Consider the following 18,276-nt stretch of genomic DNA (forward strand, 5'->3'; position numbering starts at 1 on the left):
TCAAGGAAAATAAAATGGTTAAAAAGAGAAGAAAAAGGAAACAAATACTGACAAAGTAGGAGAACTTTGTGATTTCTTAATAACTGGACTATAGTGGGCACAAGCATGTAATGTGCAGGCACTGAACTGCTTGAGACGATGACTTTCATTGAATTGGTTGTCTTAAAGTTGTGAAAATGACAAAACATTGGTACAAAGAGAACCATGAGATATGTCATTGTAATGGGGTATACAATCCGTGGGAGAGATGACAAGATATCTGCCAGTACAGAAGAAAGGTTCTAAGTTATACAACAAAAAAAAGAACAAATGAGATATAAGGACATACAGAAAATCCACCAGGGACTAGCTCTTTACCACCATGTCTTCCTCTGCCTTCCTCTTGGCACTTTCCTCCATTATTCATGCTCTGTATTCTCTCTGCCTTATTTAATTCCTACCTTACCTCAACATCTCTAATCCTGAATCTATTTTACTCTACCTTACACGGTATGCACTCACTCAGACCCTTAAACCTAATCTCCTTGCCTTAAATAATCTGCACTTCCTCTTAAATCCATTTCATCTCTCATTAATAGCTATAGTAAAATCCAAGAGAAGATGCATTCTCAAATCTCACAGTAAGTCATATCTGATAGCCTTTAATACAACCTACTAAAGTAGAGCAATCTTTTACTCCACATTTTCAAAAAAGAATGAAAAAAGGTGGCAAAACGGGAAGTATTATGGTATTACTAATGCAAATTTGAAAAATAAAGCATATTTATTGATAACATTTCACAGCTGCCATAAAACAAGTAATGTATATCTCAAACTAACTGTTCTATTTGCAGTTCTGTCAGCTTACTGGTTATACCTTGCTGTCTAATGCCAAGACTATCACTGGGTTTAATTTCTTCATTTCATTTGGGTTTATAATATCATGATGGGAATGGACTCCATTCCTAAGTCAGGGTATAATTAAATTTCATGAAACTGGTATTGTTCAAAATAAAATGATTTCCTCACTACTGAAGACACGTGATGGTCAAAGGCTAGATTACTGTGTCTGTGTGTCCCCAAGTCCCTGACTACTGGGTCAACTCTTAGGGGTGTGTTGTTAATATGATAGTTATCAGAGTTGGATGACTTCCTGAAAGATACTATTATGCATTTCTTGGCATTTAGTTTTAGTCCATGGCTTTGTCACCAGTTGTTTGTCTGTGTTAGCCCTTTCTGGAGAGCATTTGTGTTAGTGGGAGATTCAGTGACATATCCTACTTTGCAATCATCTGCAAATTTAGTCAGCCATAGGACAGGGACATTGGCCTTGACTTCAGAGATCTAAATGCCAAAACTGAGTGATCCAATGACGGATCTCTGAGGGACTACACTTGTGACTGTCTTCTTTGTAGTGGTGGACTCCCCAATTCTAACTTCCTGGTGCCTGTCTGTGAGACAGCTGGCTGTCTACTGGGGGACATAATGGTTTGTGTTTAAACCTCTTGAGTTTGCCAACAATGCCCAAGTGAGGTATTGTGTCAACTGCATTGACATACATCTAGCCATCTACCCACTACTAGACCAAAAACCAGCCTACTAATTCTGAGCTTAAATATTCAAAGTATTAACAATAGAGTACACTCATTGCATGCACTACTGCCCACCTACTTCCCTGATATATTATGTCTGATTGAAACCTGGCTAAAGCCCACTACAGCAGATAATGAGTTCCTTTCTACTGGATACAATGTACTATGCCATGATAGACTGTCTAAAAAAGGGGAGGGGTAGCATTACACTATAACAACACCCTAAATATCACTACTATTAATCCACAAATCCGTTCTTTCAATATCTCTGAACTCCTCCTAGCTAAACTCAAACTTAGCGACAAAAAGTCAATCAATATTATCATATGCTATATACCACCAGGTAACATCCCTACCCTAGAAGCCTTCCTACAATGGACAAGTCAACACCTGCACCAGGAAACTATCGTCTTCAGTGACTTTAATATAGACTGGAACAAATGTTCAGCTATTAGCTCACAAACCATATCTGCCTCTACAGTTTCTCACAAGTCATCCAATCAAGCACTAGACTAGGAAATGCAACAATCAAAGAAAGCTTCCTAGACTGGATCTTAATAAATAAGACCAACACCTCTTACCAAGCAGACATCTTCCCGGACTCCCTTAGCTACCATCAACCCACCTTCCTACTAAAATTCAAAACCCAGGCCAACCCTACCCCCATATTACAAACAACCCATAACACAAAAACACTTTGATCCCAACAAATTCAAACTCAAGCTAAAGCACCATAACTGGAACATACCAAAAGTGCTACCACTAGAAGAAGCCATAACCCATTTCAATAACACTTTCCTAGAAATCCTAAATGTCCACGCTCCAGCCTGGACCACTAAACTCAAAATGAAAACAGCCCCTTGGCTTACCAGAGAGACTAAAAATAGAATATCAGAAAGGAACAAATTCTAAAAACTTAGAAATGAGACAAAAAAGCAGTTCTCCTAGATAAAAAAAATTATTTCCTACAGCTACAAAACAAGCATCAAAACAACCCCAAGAAATTCTGGGCAGGAATAAATAAACTACTCCACCCTGGCAGACCCTCAACCCCACCTCCAACCTCCACTAGTGAAATCAAAAATATATCAGACACATTTAACAAATACTTCATAGACACTATTTCTAATCTTGTTCAAAAACAGCCCACATCACCACCACTAATTACCAGAACCTGTAGATAGACCCAAAACAACCTTCCAGTTTCAACCCATCCCTACCAACCATGTCAAAATGTTGCTATCCAAACTTAAACCTACTACACTAGCAGCTGATGGGATACCTGCTGAATACCTTCAGTTGGCTGTCAATGAACTTGCCTTCCCTATATCCATCCTTCTAAGCTCTATCTCAGAAACCTCAATCCCACCCATCTAGGAGACCTCCTATATTATCCCCTCCATAAAGGTGGTACTTCCACCAACCTCACCAACTATCACCCCATAGCCATCCTGCCTCCACTAGCTAAAATACTTGAGAAATGTATACACCGCCATCTTATGCCATACCTGTTTAACAACCAACTTCTCTCTCCTACCCTAAATGGATTTCGGCCTTCTCATAGCACAACCACTGCCCTACACTTTTTCACAAACCTCATCAACCAAAACAAACACACAAGCAATCTAACTTCTGCCATATTCCTGGACCTATCTAAGGCCTTTAATATGGTCATCTATCATAAACTAGTACAAGCCCTTACTGACCTTGGCCTTAGTAACCAAGCGTTAGCTTGGCTTCAGAACTATCTACAAGAAAAAGACATCAAGCAGTTTGGTGGGACAACAACCTATTCACACTGCTACCCATCACCACAGGAGTCCCAAAAGGTTCCATTTTAGGTCCCCTCCTATTCTCCATTTTCACCAATAACCTTTACAGCATCTGTCAAGATGCAACAGTTATACAATACGCTGATGACTCAACACTTGTCTGTTCAACCAATGATCCTCAGAAACTCCTCTCTATAATCCAAAGAGCCTTCCATACCACCAAAAACTCATTTCCTAACAAAAACCTAATACTAAATCCCAAAGAAAAACAAACTGTTGCTATTTACACCTAACAAATCTACCACAATACCCAGCCCATTTAATATTGTGTCCAGGGATGGGACTGTCATCTCCCCTGACACTCACACTAAATTGCTTGGAGTGCCATTGATAATAACCTCAAATCTGATCAGCATATAAATCAAACCATTAAAAATATCCACAAAAAATGAGCAGTCTATATAAAAATAAACAATTTCTAACACAACCTGCTAGGATAACAATTGCTCAAACTCACCTCCTTTCCACACTATTTTATGTCTCACCCATTCTCACCAACTTACCCAAAATTGAAACTGCCAAACTCAACACTTGTTACCATCAAATTGGAAAATTTGCTAACAGTGCCCGTCTACCAAGCCCACCACTGCCAATCCCTAAAACAACTTGGCTGGCTTGAATTCCCTAATCTCCTAAACTATCATCAACTTTTCTTTGCCCACAGTCTCCTACTACTCCCAGACAAAACTCCAGCTCTGGCCAATCTACTAGAACTACAAGCTAAATCTAGACAACTTCGCTCAAGCAACAAAAAATTGATCAAGGTCACTAAGACCAACAACACAGCAGTGGACTCTCTCTTCGCTAACGCCATGGGCAAAATCTGGAACACCCTACCTACTGCTATTACTTCAACAGGCGCAAAGGTTACATTTAAAAGACTCCTGAAAGAACACCTAAAGCACACATGGATATGCACATGTTCCCCACCTGGCTGACCCCTCCTGCTCCCACCCTCTCCCCTTACTCTTGCCCTCTGACTTCAACTTCATCATCAAAAGAATGCAACTTCTCTAGCTCCACCTCTAATTCTAACCCCTTATTCAATACCCATATATCACTGCTAGGACACTCTGTTATCTACCCACTACACTTTTCTCTTTACACCTCTACTCTTACTCCATACTTAAACTACTTACTCCTCCTGCTTTTCTTACTTAACCTGTTATCCGATTTCCCATCTCTGTCCCTTCTCCTGCTACTATACTCCCTACTATGTCTAATCTTTGCTCTCTTTGTTGTTATATTCCCTACTATGGCTAACTTGCTCACAAGTCAACTGTATAAAGCATAAAATGCAACCCCTACTAACAATGTTCACCATCATGTAATGCCTCAACCTGAAACTGTAAAAGATGTGTTCAGTCAATGTAAATATGTTAAATCCTAAGCTTCATTGCTATGTTACTAGTCAATGTTAAGTTTGGTACTATCTATGTACATTTGAATGCTTCTGTATGCACCTTATATTTTGCTTTAAATTTAACTGTGTAGCTTTTCTCCCCGGGCCTCCACTGAAAATGGACATGCATCCAGTCGGACTTTCCCGGTCAACTAATGTAAAATAAATAAACAAATAAATAATTTCTTCATTGTTGGTAAGATTCATCATATTCCCTATTTTCTTTGTAAAGGTCATTTGAGCAGATTCAAGTTGATACATATACCACCTAGAGTTATTTAGCAGAAAGCCAGATTATGCTCCATTATAGGTCTTAATGTAGACTTATAAAGTGCACACAAAAATGCAAGGTGTCTAGATCAATAATCTTAATAATAGATAGTTGTTCTTTAAATGTCAGCCCGTTGCTCAAAAGTTATTCCCAAGCCTTTTGTATTTTCAGTTATTTCTAGCTACTGGTTTCCTAATGCACACATTTAAAATTGTTAATTTGTCCAAACAATAATACCTTATTTTACTTTTCATTAAATATGAATCCAATGTTTGCAGCCCAGTTTATAATACTCCTTGGCTAGGTACTCAGTTCTATTACATCCTCATTCATGTATAGTGTAGCTCTTATCTTACAGGTATCAGCATAGTTCATTATCCAAAATTCAGTTGTGCTTAGAAAATCTGAAATAAATAAGCAAATAGCTTAATTATAACTAATTAAGTAAACCTAAACTGATCATAATACAGAACCCTGATGCATACCAGATGTCTTTTTTTTCAGCTTGATGTTGTAACCTGAAGAAAGGCATTGCGTTCTGGTTATTGGCCAGGAAGTTAACTGTAGCACAATATACGAGTCTACTTGATTTGACAAAGTTTCCTAATTATTGCAATCTGTAATAATGTGTTAAAGTCTGTAGTAACAACTAGCTATACAGCTAAACATTATTTGCCAGAATTTAAATAAGCAGGCAATTTATCATAAAATGGTGTTAAACATGTCACAGGCAAATGTTCTCAGGTAAATCCATACTATAAGATATTTAAATCAGGTCATGTTTATTATTCTTTACTAGATAGTATAATTTCATAAGTTAGTACTAGAGTAACTGCCCTTGTGGGCCATTTTAAGACTAGCTAACTACCCCACATGAGAATCAAACCCTGCACTTTGTGTTTGCAAGGTAAACACTTTAACCATTATGTTACCCTAAAACCCTGCTTTAGGCAAGCAAAATTCAAAACATTTGTCAGTTATGGGCATTAGCTTGATGGGCTTATAATTAAGAATATTTTGTTTAATGCTTCTGTTATGTGTATGTATTACATGGGATTTGATTCAATCAATTAGGAACAAAAACCTTTCTGTAAGATTTTATTAAACATAAAATTAAGAGGATAAATCATTTCACTTGATATCAGATGAACTAACTGACTTGATATCCCATCAGAACCCATTGAACAGGAAATCATTACCCCATTTAAAGCTTTTTTTTTACCATCCTCCTGAAATATTACCAGCAAGCACTTGTTATTCTTGCAGGTAAATGCCAAGTTAACTTCATTGCAATCAGAAGAGTTAAGTCCTCGTAACTTGTGTTTAAATTCCTTTGTGATAGCATTTACATGCTTCTTATGTTGCAGGGAAGGATTACTTCTGTATGTCATGTACGCCTTCCTATTTTATTCAGACGTTTCATTAGTTTTGACTCCACCAAGATGCTTCATACTTGATCCCTTATGCATTCCTGACCATGATGCTTTTACAATTGATAACATTTTTATTTATTATTTAACTATTTCATATTTTGAAATTCATTGTAGTTTAAATTTTATTGGCTTGCTTTTCCTCATAATTAGTATTGGTTCTTTTATGGCTTTATAGCTTGATGATTCTACTTAAATGGTCATTTGCCGTCATGTGATTTTATATTGCTCAGCGCAGAACTTGTGAACCAAGCTCTGTGAGACAGTATTGCTAATCACTGCACTGCTGTGCTGTCCTCATTTGTATATGAAATTAAATAAGTCTAACTGTACATGGTAGTTCTCACAAGTTTCATAATCATTCCAACAAGACATCATTCTGTTGGCGAAATAAGGAGCACATTCCGTCAGTGCTGTGTAAACTACATCTCAATGTACTTAGACGTATAGTTATCAGACTTTTTACTGTTATCCTTCATCTGCGGTGACTTGGCACTTTAGGAGAGTGGCATAGACCACTCATCTGAGAACAAGCCCAGTGGAAAACATGAGTGGGTCTACACAAGCTGGTATGGTAGCACTTTGAGGGAATGTCAAGCAGCAGGCGCACCTCCACATCAGGGGAACAGAACTCTATCCCTGTACTCTGTCTCTTGCAGACTTCTACATGATGATTTACATCTAGTATTCTATGATGCTAAGGACTTGTCTCTCCTTGGCCTCCTTCACCTTCATAAAAATTGGCTCCTCAGGTAATGGAACTAAACACTTGAATCTCCATCATCAAATAAATAAATAAATAAAATGCGATCAGTCTTATAACTCAGTGCTTCCCCAGCTCTGGAATAATTTTCTATCGCCTTTAAAACTGAGTGACACACTCACTTCCTTTAAGACAAATATGCATGATTGGGATATCAAATTTTGAAGCTGCCACTGACCTGTGGCTACTGCTGTTGTAAGACTACTTTGGAATTCAATATTTGAGGTTTGTAATTTAATATTGTTTTTTATTCTTTTGCTCTTATTTATTGGAATTTTTTTTCTTGATTATATTAGTTTTGTTTTACATTTGTTTTATTTTGAATTTTTGTTCTTGTTTTTTCTTGCAGTTTTAAAAGTAACTGTTAGGATCACCTACAGTAGTCTTCCTCCATCCATCAAGTACTACTACCAGGCCATGTCCTCCACTCTTTGGCAACAGGGGCCAACAGTCTGCTGTTACCCTCATCTGTGGCCAGACTGATGTCATTAGGTATTATAAGGCAGTGTAGAAAGTTTTTTATGCTTACTGACTATTGCAGTTATCATTGATAGTACAACATGAAAAAATATGTAAATATTTAAGAATCCTGGAGACAAACTCTTGCATCAGCCCTTTATCAGTAATCATCATATACTCACAACACTACATTAAGTCACAACACATAACTAATACTATAACTTATGCTGAGACTGTAAAACACATTTGCAAAAGCCTCCTAGAACACAAACTAAAAGAACTCAGCTATCAGCACACCTATTTCTTCCCTACTCCCACATACTGTAGGTCCACACAGATTACTCAAAACTCACCAGAAAAACATGCCTAAGCCCATAAGGTCCACTAAGTCTGCTGCCACACAGGGATATGTCTCAGTCATAGGTAACTCTATAGTCAGGTATACAGACTCCATACTCACCAGAATGGACAAGAACAGGATGATTGTCAGCTGCTTGTCTAGGGCCATGATCCATGATGTCCCAAGGGTCTTAAGGTCCTTTACACCAGGCAAGTTGGACTAAGACCAAGTAATGTCCATGTGGGGTGAAGGGCATGAGGTACTGTAGTCAGAGGGGTATGCAGAGAGCCAAGAAGGAGTTTGCTACGTGTGTGTTACATAAAGAAAAAACATTAGTCTTGAGTAATATCTTGCCTTCAAGTAGAATGTTGTGTAGATACCAAGACAAGATAACAGAATCTATTAAGTGTCAGCCTCGGATAAGATGACAGATAAGACTTTACCAGTGATGGCTTATACCACTCGTACCAGCTAAAGCCCCTACTAGACAATTCTACATAGTAAACTCAAATCAAAATGTGGCCAACTTCATGGTGGCGCTACTCAATGCTAGCAGCCCTACAGTGCAGGCATACTTTCTCCGTCACATGACCTTATTCTGCCTCTCCACAAAAAATGCTTGTGGGCTCCTACCAACAAGTGCTCATACCAACCCAGATCTCACATTGTCATTATATGGCAATAACTCCTTATCCTTTCTCATCTTATAGACTATAATGTATTTATGAATGGCAGTAAGACACTGCAGTGCAGTCATTTAAGACAGGTAAGAATGGGGGAGTTGCCTGATCCAGTAGTTGCTGGGTAAGTCAGTCCTGTTAGTACCTTAACAAACTTGTCTTAACTAACTGCACTGCACAGTACCGTCAGGCTACACAGCACTCCAATCCATCCTGAACATGGGAATGCCTAGTATGCATTGGGGTCCTACTCATACATAATGGCAACAGAAGTGAACCCCACGGGAGACTACTGTAATTCAGACCTAAGTGTCATGGCAACATCTAGCTGCATACTGACCACAGTGTGCAAGATGCATTTTTGCATCTGTACAATACATTTAGGAATTCTAGGACCCATTTGTGCAACCTTCATCAACAAGAAATAATATTCTGTTAAGAAAAAAAAGTAAATCAAAATCTGTTCTTCTGTGGGGGCTCAGGGGAATAATTAGTGCTGCTTTTTCAAGTACAAAAACAAATCAAAGGGTGACACATCTTGTTGAAAATGGTAATTATATGCAAAGCCATGGAAAGAATTATCATGGAAATGATCAATAATGATATAGTAAACCTCCAGACACTGGACTCAACCAAGCTTGGTTTCATCAAGGGCAGATCATGCCTACTCAGCCTAGTGGACTTCTTTCAGAAGGTCACCAAAACAATGGATGAAGGCAAAATGGTTCACACTGCCTACTTTGACCTGACCAAGGCATTTGACACAATAACCCACTCAGGCATTGTTGACAAACTCAAGAAGTTAGATACAAACCTATATGTCATCGGGTGGATAGCCAACTGTCTCATAGACAGGACCCTAGAAGTTAGAACTGGGGAGTCTACCTCTACAAAGAGGCCATTCACAAGTAGAACCCTCAGGAATTGGTCCTTAGACAGCTCTTTTTTGGCAAATGTATTTCTGAAGGCCAATGTCAATGGTCTCTGGATGACTAAACTTACAGATGATTGCAAATTAGGACTTGTCATTGAATCCCACACTGGCACAAATGTTCTCCAGGTACAGATGACACAGACAAGCAACTGGTGTCAGAGCCATGGACTAAAACAAAATGGCAAGAAATGCATAATAGTATCCTTTGGGAAGTCATCAAACCCGGGTAGCTATCATATTAACAACACACCCCTTAGAGCTGACCCAGTAGTCAGGGACTTAGAGACACACATAGACAGTAATCTAGCCTTTGATCATCACATGTATACATTTGTGAGGAAATCATTCTATGTTATGCAACTCATAAACAATGGTATGGCATCTAGGTCCAAGGAAGTCATTTTTCCACTGTATTTGGCATTCATCAGACCTATCATTGAGGAAAATACCCCTTTTGATGTGTACCTAACCAGGCATATCCCACAACTGGAACGTCCACAGATGTTCCTAAGTATAAATACCACCCGAGTCTTCCCCTGAAAAGAGATCACTGGCCTAGTGGTACTAAACTGGTCAATGAATCATGAATTAACAAATCAGAAATAAATATATCAACATGTATTCTATACTAGGAAATCCCAGTCTTTATTTAATTAAGCCCATGTTCCAGTAAAATGAACAATATTTTCTCTCTTATTTTGTTTATAATATTCTAATTGATACAGTCTGATTACCAAGAAACTTGGATTTTCTAGCATTGCGAACCAAGCATTATTCTTCATAGCTTCCTTATTTTTATGTTAAACAATTACATTTTAATGAACTGTATTTTATTAAAAAATAATTCAAAACTGTCAATATACACTCAAGCAAATAAGAAAAACTAAAAATGTATTTGTTTAACAAAAAAAGAACAACATTCAGTTAACAAAGTCAACCCATATACCAACTCAAAATTTTGTTCCGCATTTGCAACTGCATAGCTCCGAAGACATTGACTTATTCATTTTGTAAATTAATATTAGAAAGTTCCAATAATCCATCAACGCAAATCTTTATATGCTATTAGCAAAAATTGCCAGAACAATTGATTTCCATATCTTTCTCACTAAAAACAAAGAACTATGTATATTATATGGATTGATATTCATTTGGAAAATACATGCTGCCATTCAGAAGGAATATCAATCAATGTGATGCATATCACTCTTACAAGAGTACAGGATACTGCTTAAGATTATCTGCAACTGGGAGACCACATAAGTTTCTTGAAACCCCTTACCTGACTTCCAAACTTTGATGCATAACAATTTAATTGCATGTGACAATATTGAAGTTACTCTTAATATCACGGACATTTGCAGCATCAGTGCTGCATTAGGTAGTATACTTCTTTTTGGTGCAAAAGGCTGTGGGTTCTAATCCCATACCAGGTAGATTAATTGCTGACACTGCAGTGCATCATAGGGGAATGGTGCATTCCTGAGTCTGCTGTCCGTCAGAATGAGCTGTTAAACAGAAGTTCTATCTGCTTGAGTTGATGGTAGGTCGGGGGATGTAAAAGACACCACAGCACATTTAGAAAAAAATACACAGTTGAAAACTGGCTCCTTAACCGTCATCTCAGTTAAATCCTAATAAAACCAGACTGCTGCTTTTCTCTCCTACTCACAGGTCTGTCCCTATAACCTTTACATTAAAATCCAACAATGGTACCATTATTTCCCCAGATTCCTCAACCAAACTGTTAGGAGTTATAATAGATAATAACCTTAAGTTTGATCTGCATATCAATAAAACTATTAAAACAGTTAATAAAAAACTTGGCTCACTATATAGGATCAAGCCCTTCCTAACACCATTAGCCAGAACTGTAATTGCTCGTACACATCTACTCTCCACCCTCCTCTGTGCTTCCCCTCTATTTACAAACCTCAGCAAAACTGATCTTAATAAACTTTCTAGCAGCTACAATCACATTGCTAAATTTGCTATTGATGCAGCCTACAGAACTCATCACTATCATAACCTAAATCTACTAGAGTGGCTTGCGTACTTAAAAACCTCATCACCCCCTACAGTAACCTTAGTGCACTTTGTTCATCTGAAAGACTACTAGTTCAAACTCTCATATCCAACAACACAGCCGGTAAATCTCTGTTTGCTAATTCTGTTGGCAAAACCTGGAATTCTCTCCCTGCTAATCTTACATCTGAACTCTCTCTACCTCAATTCAAGAAAAGTCTGATTCAGTACTTTAAAAAACGATGGCTATGCCCTTGTCCTAATCCAGACTAACTCTAACCATTACTCATGTGCACATGGAGGACTTCTGCCTATACTTTATTGTTTCTTAACTTATAAATCCTATGATCTCATTGGATCTACTACAAGGTTAGCCTCAAGGGCATTCAATACCCTATCCTTCTTAAAAACACTGTCTAGAATTTTCCATCTGAGTAAAAATGTAATAATTTGTTTGTGTATCTGTTTTTGTGTTTGTTTACATCTGTGTAAAAATCCTTTTATTTGTGTTTTATTTTGTGTTTTAAACTGTAAAAATATAACAGTTTGTTAAATGTCTTTTTGGAGCTTTTCTCCCAGGGCCTCCGCTGAAAATGGACATGTATCCAGTAGGACTATCCCGGTAAACAAATGTAAAATAAATAAATAAATAAAGTAGGGGAATTTCCCTGATACCCTGGCCAAATTTCACCTAATAGTATAAATGCCACATCAGGTCTCTATTAAGAAGAAGTCTAACCCGGTTAATAGTAAATAAAGTTTGCAATGTCTTTATCTTTCTTACAATCTCAAAATTCAGAATTCCCGGTCATAAACTAGGGTATTATGGAACTTTGTGTGCAACTAAGCTTGAAGCTACTGCCAATACCATATCAGCTTGCCCTCCCCCGAACATATGCTTATTATCTGCTCCTGGTTCACCACCCCTCCAGTTTAAATCTCTGACAGTAGCACCTTACTAAGGTGTGAGGTATCAGCAGTGTGTCAGGGCTAGTTGTAAATCCCTGAACTCTGGCCAACTGCTCAGATGTTGCACAGCCTTCCATGCCTCATTTCGCACCTCTGCATCTAGAAAGACTCCCTTCATCTTCTTTTGTCTTTCTTCTAATAGATGCTTTGGTGCAGTAGCTTTATACTCCCACAAGTCCCTATAAATCATATCTCTCTTCCTTTTTGAATATTCATCCATTTAATCCAAGGCATACATCACTTCTTCTTACCTATTTAGTTGGCAGATTCATGCCAGATTCAAAACACCTGAATGTAAATGATCCACTCATTGCCCTCTATCTAGAATTTATAGCACAGAGCCTGAAAGTTTTGGGGGATCGCCCACTGGGGACGTACTAGTATTACCTGATCTTATTCAAGGATCCTTTTTGTCAAATAGTACCTCCTTGTGGTCCCTGTAACTCATTCCACAATCCAAGGGTAGTGGCCCCTCAAGATTGGTCTGCCACTACCCCATACCATATCACCAAATTTAAGGCACTACCATGAAGTTGTATTAATTATTCTTCTGACATTTTACAAAGCTTGAAACGCAATAGAGTTGGCTGGTCTCTCCCTTTGGTAGGGTGTGCCTGGCTCATCTTTATCAGCTAATTTAGTTTAAATGCCACCAGCACATCTGAAATGTAAAGCAAGACAAGCTCCATCACCTAAACACTTGGGAATACAAGTCAGAGAAGCCAAAATTCGCTGAGCTGATTTCCCTAGTGCCTGATCCTCCACCATCTCCTGTACTCTTTGGGAATGGCAAGTTCCTAAATAGTTAAAACATATGCAGCATTAGCATAACTTGCATTGCCTATATTTTACCTGCTGTGGCATGAAAACTATAAAAGGCTATACTGAAACTTATTAGTCACCACTTGTATATTGCCATCAATTACAGATTCCAAACCATGATTAGTGAACAGCCCTACATATTTTAGTGGGCTAAGATTTGTTTGTTCACATCTGGTAGCACATATATATTTATACTACAGCTAATCACAACTGATTTGCTCAGATTGCAGGTTAAGCCCAAGGCCTCCCCATATGGTTTAAATATAGCTACTACACCTCCCAGCACATCAGGCAAATTATCATGCAGTAAAATGTAATCATCTGCAAATATGATAAAGGAGCTTTCTACTCCTGTTCCCACACTTCATTCTTCGAGTCTAGTTTTCATTTGGAAGGTAAACTCTTCCATGGCTGCTAACAAGTAAGGGCCCAGATACAAGTGGCAACATTATCTGGTTCCCATACATATTTTCCCCATTCTATTTAATAATATTCTAAAAGCCAGTCTAGTGTATAACTGTTTGACCCAAATGATAAGTCACCAAAGTTCCTACATTCAAGAACCTTAAACAGGAAGTCCCACCTCAGGGTATTGAATGGCTTGGAGATGTCAAAAAATTAAATGTGGGGGGGGGGGGTCCTTCTTTTAACTTTGGAAGTAATGTTATCATTCCCTTATTGTTATATTCATGATGATGATCTGGGAAATTCTGTGAATTGCACAATTTCTCTAGTATCTGCCAAAGTGTGTCTCCTCCCATTTATAAAATTCAGCCAGAATGTCATCCGGGCCTGGGGCTTTGTTAGTTCTAATCTTGGCAATCACTTTCACTATTTCTTCATGTTTTATGGGCTCTTCCATATCGTTTGATTTTTCTGTCTTAAATGGAGTTACAGCTGCTGCAAAAGCCGACATGAGGGAGACTGTTGGAGTGGGGGAGATGAGCAGATCATAAAACATGCTGGAAAGTTCCTTTATTAGGTTGTCTCTGCATTCTAGGGGTGCTAGCATCAGCATTAATGTAGATGATCACTTTCATACACCTATTTGGTTTAAAAAACAAGTAATACATTTTGGGTTTCCTTTACTTTTTCACCACCAAAACTGTCCTCTCCTCGTTAGCTCTTCTTCTGTCCTGTTGATCTCTACCATGCAGAGTTCCATGACAAATCTCATGTCTCAGTCTTTTCATACCTGATTCTCACCATTATAACTATCTGAGCTCATCATATCAATTACTTAAAGTTGAAGTAGAGCTTTAGCCCAAACCCTTTAAAATGCTTTAACTCATTATGTCCACTGTTAGTTTAGGGCTTTCTAAATATAGGTGAATCCTTTATTTATTAATGCATCTCAGAATCAGAGCCACAGTTGCATCCTTGGAAATGCTTTAATTTATAGCGTTTTATGATGTGGGAGCTTGTAGCCCATTCTGATACATATGCTGAACTGTCCGTTGAAGAAGGACGCATCTTGCGCTCTATAGCATACCTAGAGATACGAGAGCGATGCTTAACCTGATAGTCCTGCCACTCTGAAATCAGCATTTTCCTGCTACTATATATATTTTGTAGACTCACTAATACATTACTTCCCATGTTTTAAACCAGAAGCCTTTTCCTACCTGCACTTATGAAGTTGTCTGCTGGCTGATAATTTAGAAATTTGATTTTAACTTGATTTGCCTTGCTACCTGAATTTCTGAAGCTTTCTATGGCTGTTAAATGTACATGTTGATGTGATTGTTTTGCTATATCATACATATATGAATTTATCTGATTATCGTGCCTCATACAGCAGTGATTTAAAGTACAATACTGCTAATTCTTTGCTGATATTTGACACTAACTGCTTTAATGCTGGTAGTCAAGGTTTGACTTCACTATTTTATCTGCTAGTTTAGGAATATACAGCTTAGTATTTTATTGTGTGTCCTACATCTATGTGTTATGTTTAGATGTTGTAATAGTAACTTAGTCCAAGTTATTTGTTTACTGTACTAAAGTAAATTCTTTTTTTCTCCCCGCTGCACCTTATTCTCTACACTTTCTATCTCAACAAGTTCCCAGTTGTCTAGCTGTACATCCTGTCCTTGGAAAATGACTCCTCTGACTTGACGGCTAAGGACCCACTCTAACCTGTTTTTTCTTCATAGCATCTTCTATCCTGCACCCCAAAAGTTTTAAATAAAACAAACAAGGAAGCAAACGTATGTTGGTCTCCTAAACCTTACAACATATTTTAGTATTGTGACTACTACTTTGTGGTGGCTAAAAGGTTGCTCCCAGCCAGGAAAGCCAGCAGCCTCACCCTTACAGCATCTGTACCCACCCTCCATACTAGCAAAATACCTCTATACTAGCCCCTATAAACCTAACTCCCTGATCTGTTCTCTCCCTCTCAGAACCTCCTGTTGTACTTCTGAGTTGGTCCACTAGGTGGCATCCGTATCAGCTATATATTTCTTATAATATTTTACCAGCCCTACCTCCACTTAGCTTGCCTAATATTAATCTACTTCCAATCCCTTGCCCAAGTTGATTTTGTAAGTAGCTCCACATCATCTTTTTATCTATTTGATTGTACATACCTATCCCCATCTATCCTTCCCACTACTTTTTGCACAACCTCTTTTTTCACCTCTAACTTTACTTACCTTACATTCTAAGCTTTCTTACTGAATGTTCTTCATAGACTTCCTCCTTCTCTTGTCTCTACCCGCTCCATTTGCCGTGCAGGCTCACTCCACTCCCCTACCCTACCCCCAATTCCCACACACCCCCAGAGGTCCTAGATGTATACCTGCTAACTACACCACTTACCCATACTACCAATCAGAGGTTCCCAATTCATTAGCTAATTGTATTACACCCTTCCACCACTTATCTTCTTCCCTTCATCCCACTACTTAACGTAATTAATCTTATCTATTATCTAGCTGCTTGTCTCTCTTCTGTCCTATTACACTTATATTACCCTGAAACTTACCCTGAAACTACATAGCAGTATGCCCATAACAATGAACTCTACTAAAACTAAGTTATTATTCATTATTACAAGTACATCTATCCTAACCTCAGCCTATCCCCTAACCTACTTTGAAAACCTTATGTATTTCCAGTGTCATCATCCTCCTAAACAAACATCTACTGTAACTCCTATTATCTCCCATAATCATATAAATATAACTTCTATACCTAGCTACCTATTATCAAATATCACAGACTGGCCCACATTAAATACAATAATCTCACAGACAGGAAAGTTCGATATCTAATTAGCTACACACATAATCCCATACTTAGATTAAAAAAACAATCCTTAGAAGATGGTGACATCCATCCTAACCCTAGCCCAACCAATGTCTCAACAATTGAATCCTGTCATCCCAACTCCTTTACCCCACTCACCACCACCAAACCCCCTAACTCACTCCTGATAGCACATATCAATATCCACAGCATAAACAATAAAATTCCTGAGCTTCACGCTCTCCTAGATGTTCACTCATTTGATATACTATGTTTGACAGAAACTTGGTTAAAACCTGGAACTCAAGACAATGAAATTATCCCACCATGTTATAATATACTGAGACAAGACCGAAAAAAGCGTAAGGGAGGGGGAGTAGCAATTATTTTTAAAGACAGCCTATAAATTACCACTTCACCTTATAATCCACCTCAGGATAATAAGGCAGAAATCTGTATTTCCAAAATTCAGCTTAACTCAAATAAATCCTTATATATCATTTGTATCTATCTGCCTCCTGGCAATAATTCTAGCACACTTGAGGATATTCTCAGCTGGATCTCATCAACTTTCCCACAAGAAACTATAATCCTAGGGGATTTTAATATTAATTGGAAGTGTGTCAACACTGAACATCCTACTTTTCACATTAATCTCCACAGCTTCACTCAAATCATCAACTCTTCTACCAGACTTAACAAACAAAACAATAAAGAGAGTATCCTAGATTGGATTCTTAATAATAACCATTTCCAAACATATAAGGTAGGAATCTTACCAGATGACATTAGTGACCACTCTTTGACCTACATTATCAGACAAAAAAGTGATATTTCCCAACCTCCCACAAATAGAACCTCAAGGTCCAATAAACACTTTAACCCAGTACTATTTCAATGTGAGTTGAATGCTTGTGACTGAACTCCTCTAAAAATACTCTCACTTGAAGAGGCAGTCAAATACTTCAATAAAAACATTCTTGACTATCCTTGACCAGCATGCTCCAAAATGCTCTATTAGAATCAAGTCAAAACCAACCCCCTGGTTCACAAAAGAAATCAAACAGAAAATCTTAGTCAGAAACAAAGCTTGGTCTAGGTGGCATGCTACCAAAAATATTACCAACAAGCAAACTTTTAGACACTTGAGAAATGTAACAAAAAAACGGTATTCTCTCAGATAAAAAGAACTTTTATAGCAAACTACAACAAACAAACCAAAATAACCCACAAAGGTTCTGGGCGAGTATCAATAGACTCCTACACCCAGGTCATTCTAGTACACCAACCCCACATGATGCTAATCATAATACTCCCATCCAAACTGCTAATACCTTTAATACCTTCTTTACAGAGGCCATTCAATCTCTAGCCTGCCAGCTATCCCCTGATAACTCTAGCCTTCTTACCTCCTCTCCTAATCCCCTCCCTACTTTCCACCCGAAACACATCTCTGCTAAATTCATCTTTAAGCTTATCCAAAAACGTAAGCCATGTACTTTTACAAATGTAAAATAAATAAATAA

General features: G+C 38.0%; 1 protein-coding gene across 2 annotated transcripts in view; it reads right to left on the reverse strand.

Annotated features, from left to right (window-relative positions):
• FNDC1 (fibronectin type III domain containing 1) overlaps window positions 1-18,276 on the reverse strand; it is a 541,793-nt gene that overhangs the window by 93,153 nt on the left and 430,364 nt on the right. The gene's annotated exons all lie outside the window — the stretch shown is intronic.

Source organism: Protopterus annectens, chromosome 13.part0, assembly GCF_019279795.1.
Source record: "Protopterus annectens isolate FY-2018-M chromosome 13.part0, PAN1.0, whole genome shotgun sequence".
NCBI classification, from domain to species: domain Eukaryota; kingdom Metazoa; phylum Chordata; order Ceratodontiformes; family Protopteridae; genus Protopterus; species Protopterus annectens.